Source organism: Pelmatolapia mariae, linkage group LG5, assembly GCF_036321145.2.
Source record: "Pelmatolapia mariae isolate MD_Pm_ZW linkage group LG5, Pm_UMD_F_2, whole genome shotgun sequence".
Lineage (NCBI taxonomy): Eukaryota > Metazoa > Chordata > Actinopteri > Cichliformes > Cichlidae > Pelmatolapia > Pelmatolapia mariae.
The window spans coordinates 18,406,331-18,422,119 of NC_086231.1; the positions used below are offsets into that span (position 1 = coordinate 18,406,331).

At 37.8% G+C, this 15,789-nt stretch overlaps 1 protein-coding gene across 3 annotated transcripts in view; it reads right to left on the reverse strand.

Annotated features, from left to right (window-relative positions):
• Positions 1-15,789, reverse strand: part of atp2b2 (ATPase plasma membrane Ca2+ transporting 2) — a 130,629-nt gene that overhangs the window by 93,105 nt on the left and 21,735 nt on the right. The gene's annotated exons all lie outside the window — the stretch shown is intronic.

The following is a 15,789-nucleotide window of genomic DNA, read 5'->3' on the forward strand; positions in this document are numbered from 1 at the left end:
GCAGCAGGGGTGGGCGTATGTATGTGTGCGTGCGTGTGTGTTTGTGTGTGTGTGTGCGTGAGAGAGAGAGAGAGAGTGTATGTGTGTCTGTGGACAGTGCTGCATAGCAGATCTTGATTTCACTATCTGACTGGATCACTCAAGATAGATAGACAGAAAGACCGATAACTGGATTGATAAGAATAGAGAGGATAAAAGACAGGAAGGAGAGGATATGAGGGTGAATCCTGTTCTCTACATCCCTGTGGGTCTCTTACTCCCTCTCATTGACATTTTGCCCCGAGAACAGAACAGCAGGTCCAGTGTAGACATGCATGCAACCTAGTTTTTAGAAATAACAGAAGAAGGAAGAGAGATAGGAAAGAAAAAAAAGAGGAGGGGTGGGCTGGTGGGACCTACAGTGAATAAATAAACGATGTACAAAAGAAAGAGAGTGTGTGTGTGTGTGTGGGGGGGGGGGGGGGGGGGGGGGGAGCATTGGAATAAGAAAGGTGAAAAAGGAAAGGCAAAGAATTTAGAAATTAGAAGGTGATTGTACAAAATTTGAAATGCCTTGAAGACAGAAACGCGATAAAAAGCTGTAGATGTAAAGAAGAAGCCAGTATGAGAATAGAAATGGAAAGGAGGGATAACTTTCAAGGGCATGCGTCATTCTTGCATTCTGCAGATTGGGATTCCCATATAAGACCCACAGACTTGGATACAGCTCACCCCAGTGGACATTATAGCTGCTGGACACAATACCGTTGTGTAAGCCAGACGCTCCAGAAGAAGGTAACAGCAACAGTTTCATGACACTGTCACTCATGTATCCCAGATCTTATCCTATCACAGCTTGCAGGGAGAGAAGAGGAAGAGGAGGAGGAGGAGAGAAGAGAGGGCACAGCCTCACACTCTTTAGTATGTCTTGATCAGTACCCCCCCCACCACCACCCCTCAGTCTTTGCTTTACCAATGCCTATCTTCCTGTGTCTTGCTCACTGTGTACATTACATTGTCTCTCGTGTTGTGTCACAAGTGTAATATGTAAATGTAAGATGTACAAAACCAGCAGGATTCCCACCAGGATGAAAACATGTTAAACAGAGGTGAGCTCGGCACATGAAGGCTTGGGCTGGGACAGCAATACAATACACTACCTGTTCTGACATACCGTGCCAAGGGTATACTGTAGAGGTCTCAATTTTGCCTGCATGCTGTACACTGCAAAATTGTACCATTTGAAAAGAAGTGCATCCTGTTTAAACTGACAGGTTTACAGTCAGAAAACAAAACATTCAGCAGAATGGTTGCAACAAACAGGGAAAAGCAGGATAATGGCTGAAGTCTGCTCTAGACAGTTTTGCATTATCATCAGGTTTTATTAGCATAATAAAATTCAACCAATGCAAGTTCTACACAATAGAATACTCAGACACAAAACTTGAGACACAGGCAGGTTAGACACAAACAGCTCTTAATTCAGCTAGGATTCATTCACTTATGGTTGCACAATATCAAATTATACACATACAACACCTTAACAAGTGCTTGTAGTCATGCACGATCTCCACTTCTATAACATTGAACATTCCGCTGTGGAAGTAAGTATGGAAGGAGCACACGCTGCTTGCAGTGCTTGCAGTACTATATATTAAGACAGTCTTTCCCTCTGATCACTTAACTAGGTTAATATCTCCCCTGACTTAAAAACTCTGGGTCATGTGGTACTCTAGTCTCCCATCAAGCAACAGAGTGCAGAGTAAAATTTTAAAGTTGAGACCTTTTCTTTTTGTCTGAGGCAAAAAGATGCAAAACCAAATACTAGTTGCCTTTATACTTACATGCAGTTTATGTCCACCTACAGCTAATCAAATGCACTTGGTTAAATGATCATCAGCAAGTGCGAGCACATCTATAAAAGCAGAAATTCAGACAGTTTACTGGTGGAGTGGTGATGATTCTGACTTATTCTGCAGCCACAGGACCTGGACACCTTACAGTCACTGAGTTGACCATGAACGCCTCTGTATACCAAAGCATTCTAGAGATAAATGTAAAACCATCTTTCTGACAGCTAAAACCTGACTGAAACTGAATCATGCAACAAAGACAGTGATTCCAAATACAGCAGTAATACCTACAAAAGAATGACTGACAGAGGAAAAAAAATCATTTTTGCTTGTTTGTTTGGGAACAATGACACCGAATGTTTGAGTTGTTTTTGAAAATGAGATGCTTTTAATTACATTTTTTTCATCCTTAAGAAATGAAACATTACAATAACAAGAAATACTCATGACATAAATTTAATGGCCTTGTCCTTCAAAATGACAGAATACGAGAGCGTCCTGTGTGGTGGGGAGAGAGGTAAATGGGTGAACGGGAAGTAACTGCAGGGAAGTAAGAAGCAGATGTGTCTGAAGTGAAGAGACGTTTCTGGCAGGTAACAAACACAAAGCAGATAAAGTGAATATAATTATCTTAGCAAAAGTGGGGATCATGACTAGAATAGAACAGAACAGAACAGAAAACCTGAAATGGATCCATATAGTACTGTAGTGACTGGATAACTTTTCACTACATTTTATAACATTATTTCCTGTACAGTGACTTAGTTTAGTTAAGAAGCTTATGGTGAAGTATGGTGAGAGAGAGAATGAGAGCAGTGATGGGGATCAGAAACAGGCCCTGAATATCAATGCAGCACGTCTACAAGACTTCAGGGCTGCAGTGCACCAAAACTAGGGAACCTGGGAGAAAGAGCACAGTAGCGTCACAGCCAATCAGAGCTGAAGGTGACAGTCCTGCACAGCTAATATCCATCCAACAAACCATCAATAGTTTCTGCCACCTGGAAGAATGGTAGCAACTCATCATTTTCCTTGTCTGATTTTTCTGCTTGCCTTTATGAGTGAAGTCTCATGAAGCAGATCCAGAGAGATCCTAAAGCACTTGCTAAAAAGTAAGATGCTGTACTTTTAAAATGAAACTATCACTTGTCTCATTAACATGAAAGTCAGCTTTAGCTCCATCAAATACTGCAGGGTAGTTAAATTAAAGAAAAAATGCTGCAGGCTTGCCTTTGCACCAGAGAAAACCCAGGTGTATTTAGCTTAAGAAAAATTTGTGCCATAGGTCTTAATTAAATCACAACCATGCAAGTAGACTATAAGGCGCATTAGTATAATACTCTCTGTGATTTTCTATAAATGGCACCTTATATTCCATCAGTAAAAGCTCCATTTCCTTCCAGTTTAGGGATGTGTTAACCCGTAAAGTGCCATGTTTACCTCAGGTCAATCAGACATCGCATATATAGTGGTTTCTAGTCACCTGCCAATAACCATTAGACTTATTAATTGCGGAAGCCTCAGAGTATCTCCTGAGTGCTGGAGTAAAATTAGACCAGCGCTGTGTCTATCTATGGGCAGGCACACATGCTTGCAGTTAATGAGATGACTCCCAAAGGTTTCTAACCTCTCTCAATGAGAGGTCACCATTATGCGTCCCCACCTCTTATCTAATACGTTTCCCACATGCTGCATGTCTGTATTTCCTTTAAATTTAAACAGTTAGCAAAAGTGAAACCTCAGCTGGTCTACAACTGTGCTGTGCAAAAATCTTGAGACACCTTCCATTTCTTAAGATTTTTCTGGGGAATGGGAAATAGGTCAAGTAGTTTATTAAAAAAGTGCAAACATACATGAAAATACAGCACATAATATTTAAAACAAAGTCTGGCTGAATGTCAATATTTGGTATGGCCACCTTTATTCTTCGACATAGCCTAAACTCTGTTAGACAAGTTTTCTTGTAGTTTCTTTAAAAAGTCTTCAGGAATAGTGCTCCAGGCTTCTTTGAGGACATTCAAAGGCCTTTTGTTCTACTCTACTGCTTGAATAATGTTGAGGTCTGGGCTCTGGGGAGGTCAGTCCATGACTGAGTGCCCCGTTGTTTGTTTTTCTATCCAGGTAAGTTGCTACTAATCAGATGCTTGCCAGATGGTATTGCATGGAAGATCAAAATATGACCGTATTTGTTACATGTTCATAATTTCATTAATGTTGAAATGCAGTTCCAAACTATGACAGAGCCTCCACTGTGTTTCACAGGTGACTGTTATCCTGACCTTCACCAAGCATAACTAACAATGATTTAAGCCAAAAATGTCAAACTTGGATTCATCCCTCCATAAGCCCTGTTTCTGCTGATTTTCAGTCTAATTCTTGTGTCATCTAGCATATCTCATTATTGTTGTTGACAGCCATCCTTCCACTGAGTCCATTTCGGATGAGGCTTCAGTGAGCAGTAGATGGGTCAACTGAAAGGCCACATGCATCTCTCATGTCCTGTATCAGATTTTCTCTGGATTTTTTGCTGTTTCTTAAAGACTTAGGTTCCTGTTACTGTCTCCTCTCCTCCTCTTGTCCGGTTTCCTCAAATTTTTTAAGGACACACTGCACACAATACAACAATATGACAAGTTCTGGGCTAAAAGCTCTTTGGGAATTACTCTGCAATTACCATGCAAAAATGCTATTTTATGCCTGTCAAACTGTGTCATCTTTGAATTTTTCAAAGATTCGGCTAAAGAAATTGGGAAAAATTATATATTGTTGTGACAGGCAGTAGCATTGTGCAATTCAAAACTGGTCAATTGCTAAGTTGTCTGTTATGTGTAGAGACAACAGAGGTTCATCACTTCAGTCACTGTAGCTGCCTTTTTCTATGTTTGAATGATTCATAGGTCAATCTTAAGTGGGTAAACAAAAACAGACCTTCAGAAAGCCTAGGGATACTGCTCAAAACATAAAGAAACTGTACAGTATTGTATATTGATAAATATTGCTAGGAGTATCCCATTCAAAACAGACTTTTGAGTCTACATTTTGTTAAGCAAAACACCCAGCTCTTTAATGCTCTTTAATACTATGATTCCCAATTCCTAATCACCATAGAAGTCAATACTATCCAATTTTCCTGTTTTATTTCTTCTTTTCCAGTTCTTCTTCACTTTTATCTACTATAGGTCCTTTTCCAAGAGTAATTTTGAACTTATTCCAGCTCCCCAAGGACAGCTATAAGCCTTAAGACTAATAGAAACACACATATACAACCCTGATAGTCACACAAAAACTCAAGACACCTACATCCACGTACTCAATCCAACAAACAGAGCCAACGGACAGGGAGACATTGTCTGACTCTTGGGGTGAACTCGGTTGAATTGTCTTTAGCTAAGCTTCATGCATACAAAACCCAAAGGCAAGGAGAGACAGAGGACAAGAGGATATTACACAATGACAGATCATGCAAGCAGTACATAAAACATCAGCAAACACTCACTGTAGCTCTTCCAATTTAGGCTGTATCCTTGGTGTCAAATACAGGAAGTTAGCCATCAAGATGAATTTAGAAATTGTCTTTCTATGCGTGCTGTCATGTGAGGACACCAAACCCAAAATGTGTCCTGTGCGGGAACACCTCTTTCCATGTTTTTTGCTAATCCTATTCTTTCCCAAGGGTCAACTGAGAAACAAAGATGGGCTCTACTGTATGACTCCGAGGGGTAGACCCACATGGGAATACACATTACCACTTTAATAATACAAGGAAGTATTGGAACAAATGAGAACAATTTTATACTTACAGTAGCATGTCCAACATAAAAAGGGTGAAAAAATATTCACAGTACATTAATTTCTGGTGTTATCTGGCTAGCACTGCATCAATCAGATTAAATAACCTGTTATTCAATGCTGGCATTCTGTGATATTTCACACTACATTTGCTGAGTCATTTTAGCAAGGACACAGGTTAGACTGTGAGTATTGCATACCGAATTCAATAGAATACAGTGTCCTTTGTTGAATCGCATCACAGTTTAAGATGCAGAAAGTGCTCCGACATTTTGGCTTTGTGACGATTTGTGACTATGTTGAATGAATGAGTTAACTGTTCATTTGTAACGCCTAACAAATGTAAACACAGAAGTTTAAGAAGGTTATAGAGAGTGTTGCTAAGAGCGACGATGTGGGTGCAATACTCACTGTTGACATTCGTAATTGCAATTTCTACAAAAAGCAGGAAAAAATGTCGTCTCAGCTCACTGAGGTTGGGATTGCATACACCAGCTGTCTATTTACATGTGTCTTTAAAATTCAAATTAATCTTCTTTTCTTCCTTTGCTAATTAGTAATCCATATAAGAAAGAACAACATAAAGGAGAAGATTTTATTTTCTGGACTTGTCACTTTACAAAATGAGCCACTTGTTTAAAGAAGCCATGCCACCATATACAGTTAGGGTATTTGTTAGGGTGAAGTCTAATTTGAGCCCAGTCCTTGCTGGCAGAACCCATCACCTGTCTCTGATTTGCTACCCCCTGGAAGCAAAGCTTTAAAAGCAGAAACATTGTTCCAGTGATAACCCAACAAAGCAGTCTGCTCCAGAAGCCTGTTTAGCTGGGCGGCGTACAGATGAGAAAAGCTGGATGTCCAAAGCTATTAATCTAAACAACCTTGCTCTTTTTATTCCTTTACAACTCCTCTTGCTCCTGACACACATACTCTCTCCTAAATAGCCATATATTCAGTCCTTATTCCTCCATTTCCAAGGGAAATTAATGGGCGGCTGAGGTGAGGTGTGAGGATTAAACTGTGCCAGACGATTAATCAGTAGTGTACGTCTGTGAGCTAGACAGTTCCAGATAGTTTATTAAAAAAAGACAGGAACATGCATACGGATAGGTACAGCGGGTAGTGAATGAATACAATTCATCCTCAGCAGAGTTTAAGATAATGAATCATGGCTTGAATAATGTAATGAGTGTGATACTTTTTTACTGTGTAGTATTTTCCCATTTTAATTATATAAGCACATTTTAATAGATTATTACATTGCCATTCTCATAAGATCTGCTTGGTTAGTCACAAACACAGTGATTATCAATTAATATCCTCATAGATCATAAATAAATAATTTAACCGTTTAATGCTGGGGTGTCAAACACAAGTTCCAGGAGCCAGAATCTGCCCGGAAAAGACTCTAATTCGGCCACTGGATGGCTTTGGTCATTAGTGTACACCAAAAATGCCAGATACAACAACAATGACACATATTAAAACTCATATATGTAAATTGATAAATCAATAATTCCTTTTTTTTTAATTTTCAGAATGCTTTGAAGCTGTGATAAATGGTATAAAGGTGCAAACAGTTGCCACTGAGGAGGTTTGAAAGAGCATGTTGAGTACAGACAGAGGATAACAGGTTCAAAATTGCCTCAACATCAGTGGCCTCATTATCCATGATTAGCCACTAATGCACTCCATCAGCTGCTTTAAAATGATGGGAACTTTTCAAGGGCAACGGTTTTTTTTGTTTGTTTGTTTGTTTCATTTAAAACAGCCAGTTAATTTAAACCAAGTAGTTACAATGATAGACAGGAACAGGGAGGATGAACACGAAATACAAAGAAGAAGACGCTCCGATTAGAAGAGTGACAGAGAGGCAGCACTTGCCTTGAATGAGAAAGAAGCCTGAGAGAGATTAACTGACTGCATGGAGAAGAGTGCGACCTATCCAATGCCTGCTGACACTCAGATGCTTTCTAGTCTATTGCCTATTTGTCTACAGTCAGAGCTTGGCCTTTCATTATCTATCAGCCTAAAGTAAATGAGCAGGGGTGCATTGAAATGCGGATTAAATGTAAAAGTTAAAAACGAATGTTCCAACAGAAAACATTCTTTGAGTATTTCTTCTCTGAGTCCAGAACTGCAAATCCCACCACTCAACTGATTTGACTGATTCACAGCATGAAGCAGTGGTTTCCAGGAAAACAATTGGCCCACTGAGAGCTCTGAGGAAGACTAACAATTCGACATCAGAGCCATGGGGAGGGGGATTAACAGCTTTTCTTTTCTTTTTCTTTTTTTGTTTTGGCACCAATAATCCAAATAGAAGAGAATGATAAACTACTTCTTGGCACCACTCTACCTTTAAAAACCCAACAAAACCAGTAGGCTGGAATGCCTACATACTGTACCAACATTAAAATGATATTAGATTCAAACTAAAACGCTGGTCTTTAGTAGCTGCATCAGGGAATCAAACCCTTTTGAAAATCAGCTGAAATGAAGGCAATGCCAGATTCAATGTGAACATTTCATGCTAAAATATTCTCTCATGAAGTAAATTATCCCTCTAGTCTCCTTCTTTCTTTGTTAACACATACTGCATACTTCCTCCTATACACCAACATACATAGCTCAAAGAATGAATGGAAAACATCAGACCTTGAAGAAAAAATATTCCGGATAGCTATACTGATATGGACTAAATAATGTGTTAAAAACAAAATGATGTTACATCATTTGATGGAAATGAAAATCATCAACCTACAGAGGGTTGAATTCAAAGACACCTCAAAAAGTATAAAAATGATGTGACAGGCTGAAATTTCATGAAGCTACTTAAAGTGGTACTCCGTAGTTTGCAAGTCCCTCGTGTATATGCATGCCTGAAAATGTTGGGAGAAGCTTGTAATGAGACAAAAGGTGGTGTCCTGGTAGATCGCCTATCAGATTTGAAACAGGGCATCACTGAGCTCCTGGATAGTGTGAGGTGAAACCTGACGGTGTCAGGTGGACTGAAACATATTGCCCCAGAGGTGTTCTGCTGGATTTAAGTCAGGTGAGCGTAGGGATCAATCAGTGTTATCAATTCCTTCATCCTCCAGGAACTGCCTGCATAGTCTTACCACATGAGGCCAGGCGTTATTGTGGACCAGGAGGAACCCTGGACCCACCGCACGAGTGTAGTGTCTGACAATGGGTCCAAGGATTCGGACCTTCTATCAATGGCACATATTCACTGGTAATCCTGGAGGAGTTGGACTACCTGTTCAGTCTCTCCAGAGTCCATGTAGCTCTTGTTCCTTCAATTCTGAGAGAAATAAAGGTTTTGTTTTGGTGAGGTGTAAGACTCAAGCTGTGCTACATGATTAATCGGTTTAACATGTCTGTAAGCATTTCCAGGCAATTCCAATCTTCTTGTTACGTCAAACACACAAGTTATTTCTGAGTCCAAATACTCTGTCACTTTTCAAAAGCAAATAAAAACTGATGCACTACTGAAAGTTTAAAAGGTTTAAAAAAAAGTATTTTAGGAACGCCAATATATCACTGACTAAAAAGCAGATAGAAAATGTTCACTCTGAGTTAAACAGTCTTCTCAACAACACTAGACAATGTGTATTAGGTCAGAACAATTTTTAAGTTGCTAAAAGTTGACATAAAAAACTAAATATCAGACACTGAGTGCAAATAAGCATGCTGATCATGGTCTGATGGACTGTCATGAGTAAATAAAACTATTAAACTCATGATCTTTTATCTGCAAGAGAGATGGGTTAACTAATACCTCATAGAGCCACACCACAGATCACAATTACCTGTGATATTAAGTGTCTAAAGCAAAGTCAAGATTCCCTAAAGAGCTGGTCTTTCTTCCAGTTTTTTAATAAAAAGGTTGACAAAGTCAAATTTCTGGTAAAGCCACAACCTCTCCTCTCTGTCTGATATGTACAGTGGACAGACAGCAGAGAAGAGGCACTATAGTGGAGACAGTGAACCCAGGTCAAGTGAAAGATAATGGTTTTCGGCACTTGTTACTGAATGTGCAGCGAAAAGCTTTGCAGGTACTGTGAGTACTGTCAACCTGACAATGCTACTCACACCACTGATTTAGTCCACTATTGAACTATAGCACAGTACATTTATTCTAATACTGAAGCAGAATTTTAAAATATATAATAAAATACATAATTTACTTACTTACTTTAATTTACAATATTTTATTCACTTATTTACTTTTATTTTATTAATATAATTAATTTTGTATTACCCTAGGCAATAATTATTTTGCATAATAATAAAAATAATAATAAAATTAATAATAATAATAATAATATGTAAGGGGCAGTAAAAGTGAAAATGTTGGCCACCTCTCTGTACCTTAAAGACCTACCTCAAGGCTAGGAAACAAACTTTTGGCAACAATAGACAAAAATAAAACAAACAAACAAAAGAAGTAAAATCATTTTTCAGTAGAATGTAAAGTTTTTGCAAGAGGGAATTAGAAATACACGCCTTCTCTAGGTTCTCTTCCTAAGGCTTAAAGCTAGCAGGGGTCAGGACACTTTAGCAAATTCTGCATATCAGATCCACTAAGCAGCATAAGGCAGAAAAAAGTTCCATAGGAGGTAAGTTTGGTGGGGTTAAGTCCCAAGTTAAGGTTGGGACTATTACCTGTAAAGGTGGAGTTCAAATGCAAGTCTACTTGTTCTTTCTTTAGCTGAACTAGTTTTATGTTTGTAATGTACATAAAGAAAACTCAATGATGGAAAAACAATCAGTCAGCTCTTTTTTTCTCACCAAAAATGTCCAAAGTTAACTGAGAAATATGCTTGGAAAATCCCTACAGAAGAAGAAACAGAAGAGGAAAGAAGCTAGATATACAAGACAGCCAGGGATACATTCTTTACTGGAAAGGCAACAATTTACAGTCCCTTCACAGAAATAATTACTTGTAACAGAATAAACAAGACAACAAGGGTGTGAGAAGCTCTACAATGTCATTTAGTGTATCATTTCCAGTTACAGCTGGTCAGTCACACTAATGAACAACAGAGAGGTGAAAATAAATGGCAAAAATAAAGATGATAGGAGGATGGGAGGATAATCTGCAGCAAGAAGCACGGTTGTTTAACTTGATTCTGCACTGACCTCTGGCACTATTCAACACACACACACACACACACACACACACACACACACACACACACACACACACACACACACACACACACACACACACACACCCTGCAAGGTAAGCACTCTACAGGGTCATTAATAGCGCTTCTTACTCCAGCCAGTTTTGCAGCTTTAAAGTAGCCTATAGAATATCACTTTAATGCAGCCTATTAGTGTGTAATTATGCTTACATTTACTTCTTTTTTAAAGGATAACATCAGACACACTACATCCATTACTGAATTATTTCCAATAAGCTTTCTTTTTATGGTGATGTCAAATTTCACTGCAGACTATGAGCATAGAGCACAGAAACAATTTAAGTGGGGAAAATAACTTTTTGGTCCCTTGTAAGTTTGCTCAAATGAATAGTGTCTACTTTTTATGGCAGTTTAATTTCAGTGGAAAGAGATAGAATATCAACCAAAAAAACCCCAAACAAAACAAATGACACAAAAGTTATCAATTAGTTTGCATGTCAAATTCATAAAAATTCAGCAGTAGATCAACTAATTAGTTCCCTGACTTCGTGCTGTAATCAACCCCACCAGACCTCGCCAGAAAACTGATGAATGATTTCTGAATGTGATTTCTGTAAGTTAACTCTTGCACTTGTCTAAGTTTATAAGTGCATGCAAAATGTTAGACATTTACAAAAAGGGGTGGAACTCATAACACAAAGAAAACAGAGGAAGTTTGTTGATGTGAGAAGTGTTTCTTCTAACATTTGGTTAACATTCTGAAAGCTCTCATTTTAACCCTGCCACAGAGTGGCAGCTTGTCTATTATGTGCCATGCGTCCCATCCTATGACGCCTAGAATAGGTTGAAGTCTGCCCAGTGGAGTTTAAAAAAGATGGATGGATGATTACCCTTTCCTAAATCCAACCGGTATTTTTGTTGTCCCTGTCTAACCAAAAAGGGACTACAAACAACTAAAATACAGAAAAGAAAAGAAAAGAAAAGAAAAGAAAAGAAAAGAAAAGAAAAGAAAAGAAAAGAAAAAGGTTTTCTATGAGGAAAGTTGCTTGATTTATTCACTTCTGTAATAACTGACTGTGTGGTGGCACAGATAGAACAGCAGGACAGCCTAAATGCAGGTCTGTACACATGGTTGGAGAAACACAGAGGAGTTTATGTCCTACTTTCAATATGAAGGGAAATACTGGAAGTGTAAAAACAGAAAAAGGTATGAAGAAGTCAAAAAAACAGAACAAGGAGTCTCGTCTGACTTCTTGATACTTTTTCTAGCAGTTTTTATAATAATGGGGAACAATAATGGGAACAACAGGCTAATATGTTACATTAACTAATGGGGAAAAAAACCCTAAACAAATAAATTATTAAATCTAGATGCTTACAGCTGCTGGGCTTGTAACACATTGTTGTAAACCCTGGTAAGCTAGCTAAAATAAGAACGCAAATTCAGGTGAATCAACCCGCAATGCAGACTCACTCTTTATGCTTCTTTACAAGTTCTGTGTTGCAAATGTGGAAAAACACATAGATGTGTTTTTGTTAGTCTCTGGACGTTGACTGAGTCTGTCCTTTTGCTATGATGACGCGTTGGTATTTCTTTTTAAATGGTTTTTGTTTTCAATAAAACGAAGCTTATCTTACCCCAAGCACTTGTATGAACAAATCATGCAGCACAATGCTTCATTAGACTGAAAGACAACTTCACACAAAATCTATCTAACGTTTCTATCAGTTATTGCAACTGTTTTAATTAACAATGTTGGAGTCAGCCTTTAAATACCTCAGCTGTTGACTGTTATGTGCCTGTTTAGGTAACACAGAGTACAGTACAGTTCGCCTGATAGCTACAATTTTATTGGAGCATAAAAAGGAAAGTCTATATTCTTATGACATTTATGCTGGATGCAATGGAAATTTATGGCTGTCATATGATGCTATAATATCGTTAGTTATAGTTACCAAGATTGTCTTTTGCATCATAGTTTAATGCCAGACATTAAAAGCAGTGATGATTTCTTCAGGTCTTCATTTAAATGTCTTTTATGTTATGTAATTTTCCCCAGCTGTATATGGGAATTTTGGGACATGTACAGTATGTATCTCTCTCTTTCCATTTTTACTGTTCTTGTGCTTGACACATTCCACTGGTGAAACATTTCCTGCCCTCAAAAAGTTCTTGTTGCTATGCAACTGATCTGCCTGGCACTGAGAATAATGCTAGCTCACACAGGCTACACACAGTACAACCCCCCCTCACACCACACACACACAGCAGCTCTTAGCCTACATCCTGTGGTTGTTAAAATACTAATAGTATGAAAAAAACATCTTTCAACTATATTGTTTTATAACAATGAAAGTCTTTTACAGCTTTGCCCCACACTCTCTCCTGATAAGCGGTCTAACATTAGAAAGTACTGACAAATAATGTCCTGATCTCCTATTTTGTCCCCCTCTGTCTTTCTGTTTGCATTCCTGCCTGTAGTCCTGCCTGTCAAATCTGACTTTGCAACGTTACACATGTACTATGAATAATAACAGAAAAAAACTAAACAAATACTCATTTATCTAGCAATTTCTACTATTATTTACTGTTCTATTTACTAATTCCAAAAGCTTCCAGAAAAGACAGTAAAAATGTAATAAAATAAACAGGATAATATTTACATAATTTAACCTAAAGGACATGATAGCAACTAATACATTTTTACTTATATATTTTACAATGCATAAAGGGGAGAAAATAGCTAAAGAAAATTAAAATCCCTAGAATATGAGCTTATTTTAATTTTAATTGAATGCAAAACATTTAAAATAAAAAAGAATGCAAATAACTACTTTTTGAAAATTCTGCAGTAATTATTCTTCAGTACTTTTCAAAAGACTATATTAACCATGTTTTTACAAAGAATAATTAAATTAATTTAATCAAATTCACATTTAGTTATATAGAGCCAAATCACAAAAACCCAATCAAGGCACTTAATACTATAATGGTTTTGGGATGAGGAGAAAGAGAAAAGAAGAAAAAATATTTTATTCTCCAAAAGTGAAAAATGGCTTTACAGCATTGATGAGTTTAGACCTCGGGAGGTAATTTCATCTGTGGTGCAGATTCAAAACACACTTTTCTGATAACACAGGGTCACTGCTGTGATGTACAAAGTCTTGGTTATGTATATTTGTTCTCTAAAGCATCAAAATGTTAGCTAACTTAAGCTAGCTCGCTAAGGATTATTAGCTAACTTTAGCTTTCTGAGCAAAAAGTCTGGTGTCAGATTGCTCGTTGCCAGCCAAGGAGCTGATGTACTTTATTAGTGTCCTATTCCTATTCTGGTCAAAGTGGGCTTCAGCAGGTCTCCAGAGAAAAAGTCAGAAGGATGTAATCTGTAATTGGCCAAAGGATTTATATCAGTCCAAACATGGCTTGAACAGTATGGCTGCCACTACATTAAGGTGGCAGAATGCAAATCTTTTCTCGACTCTTGCAGCTTGGTACCTGATATCTTGTGTTAATTCTGCACAATAAAGGTAGTGTTTACATAAATTCAAAAAATGTTTTTCTTTTCTTTTACTGGTGTATAAACCGGTTACACTGCATATTTCTCCTCTTACTTGCTTTGCTACAAATTGTTTTTTTAACTTAGTTTGGAAAATTCTGTTTAACATGATTGAGCCTCTGCCTCCGGTTTGATAACTCAAGTGGCCACCCTAAAACCATAGTATTTTATTAAATAATGTGATTATTCGTTCTGAAGCATTCTTAGACACTAGGTCATCCAACTAATTAGACTGATTTTGAAGGTAAGATTGTAATATGTACCCTGCTGAATTGCAGTTTGCAAAGCTGAAAAGGATTGAATATGTTTGCAAGCAGAATATTCCATTAATATTAATTGCAAGACACTGTTGGGGGCTAAGCCGTTGTAAAGATTTGATCCTAGAACCACTCCTGCTTTCCAGTGATAACGTCAAACTTTCTATCCATCAATTTTCTTAAACCAGTTCAGGGATACGGATGGGGCTGGAGCCTATAACTTCAAACATCCTATTGTAAAATCTGTGCGTCACAGTCTGCTTCTTGGTGAAGAAGGAACACATGCTGGAATTTACTTCCAGTGATATGTGCTTTCATGATCATGAAATCCAACTTTTAGAGATCCTTACTGATTTCTGGTCATATTTCTCGAGAAAATGCTCCAACATTTAAACTTTGGCTGAAGTTGCACCGACAGGCTAATTCCAGTGCCTGGGTTAGCAGATGCAACATGATGACACAGATGCATAACCTGCTTGCTTTTGCAAAAATTTCCCTTAATGTGTCCAATTATGCTCAATCAAACACCCAATTTAAAATAATGCAGACCAGGAGAAAGTTTAAGTTAAGGCTAAGCTAGAACAGAAAACTGAGTTCAATTCAGTAACATTTTTCAACTGGTTTTGTGCAAATTTCATTGTAATTGTGTAACTCTGTAAAATTGTACTATTGACACTTGTCTGTTTAGGTGCAAGGACCAGGGTTTGTGGCCACTATCACTATATATAGGTGTACATATGTAATAATTATGGCATGTGAAGCAGAGTTGGAAACAAAGGGGTTAAAGACAGGATGAAAAAGACAGAGACAGAGAAAAACAAATATAACAAGAAATAGAGAATCTAATCCTGAGTGACACCTTCAAGGAACTAATCAGACAGAAGCCCCAATCCTTTTAAAGTAATGGCAAATCACTACGTCATTAGCCATTTCTATTCTACTGGATGTCCTCAGGATGAGACTTGAATGCTTACTCCTGACTTAAGACTACAACTGCACAGCTTTGATATACTGTCTTAATACAAACAATGTTCTTTCAGTGCCATTTGCCAGTTTAGAAAAAGTCCTTGCAATATCCCTTTCTCCTCTACAGTCTATTTTTTTTATTATATTGTGTTACACTATAAGTAGAACCAATCTTAAATCCTGTCTAGTGAACAAGGATGGAAGCAGTGTTTGTGAGAAACACAAGCCAGTG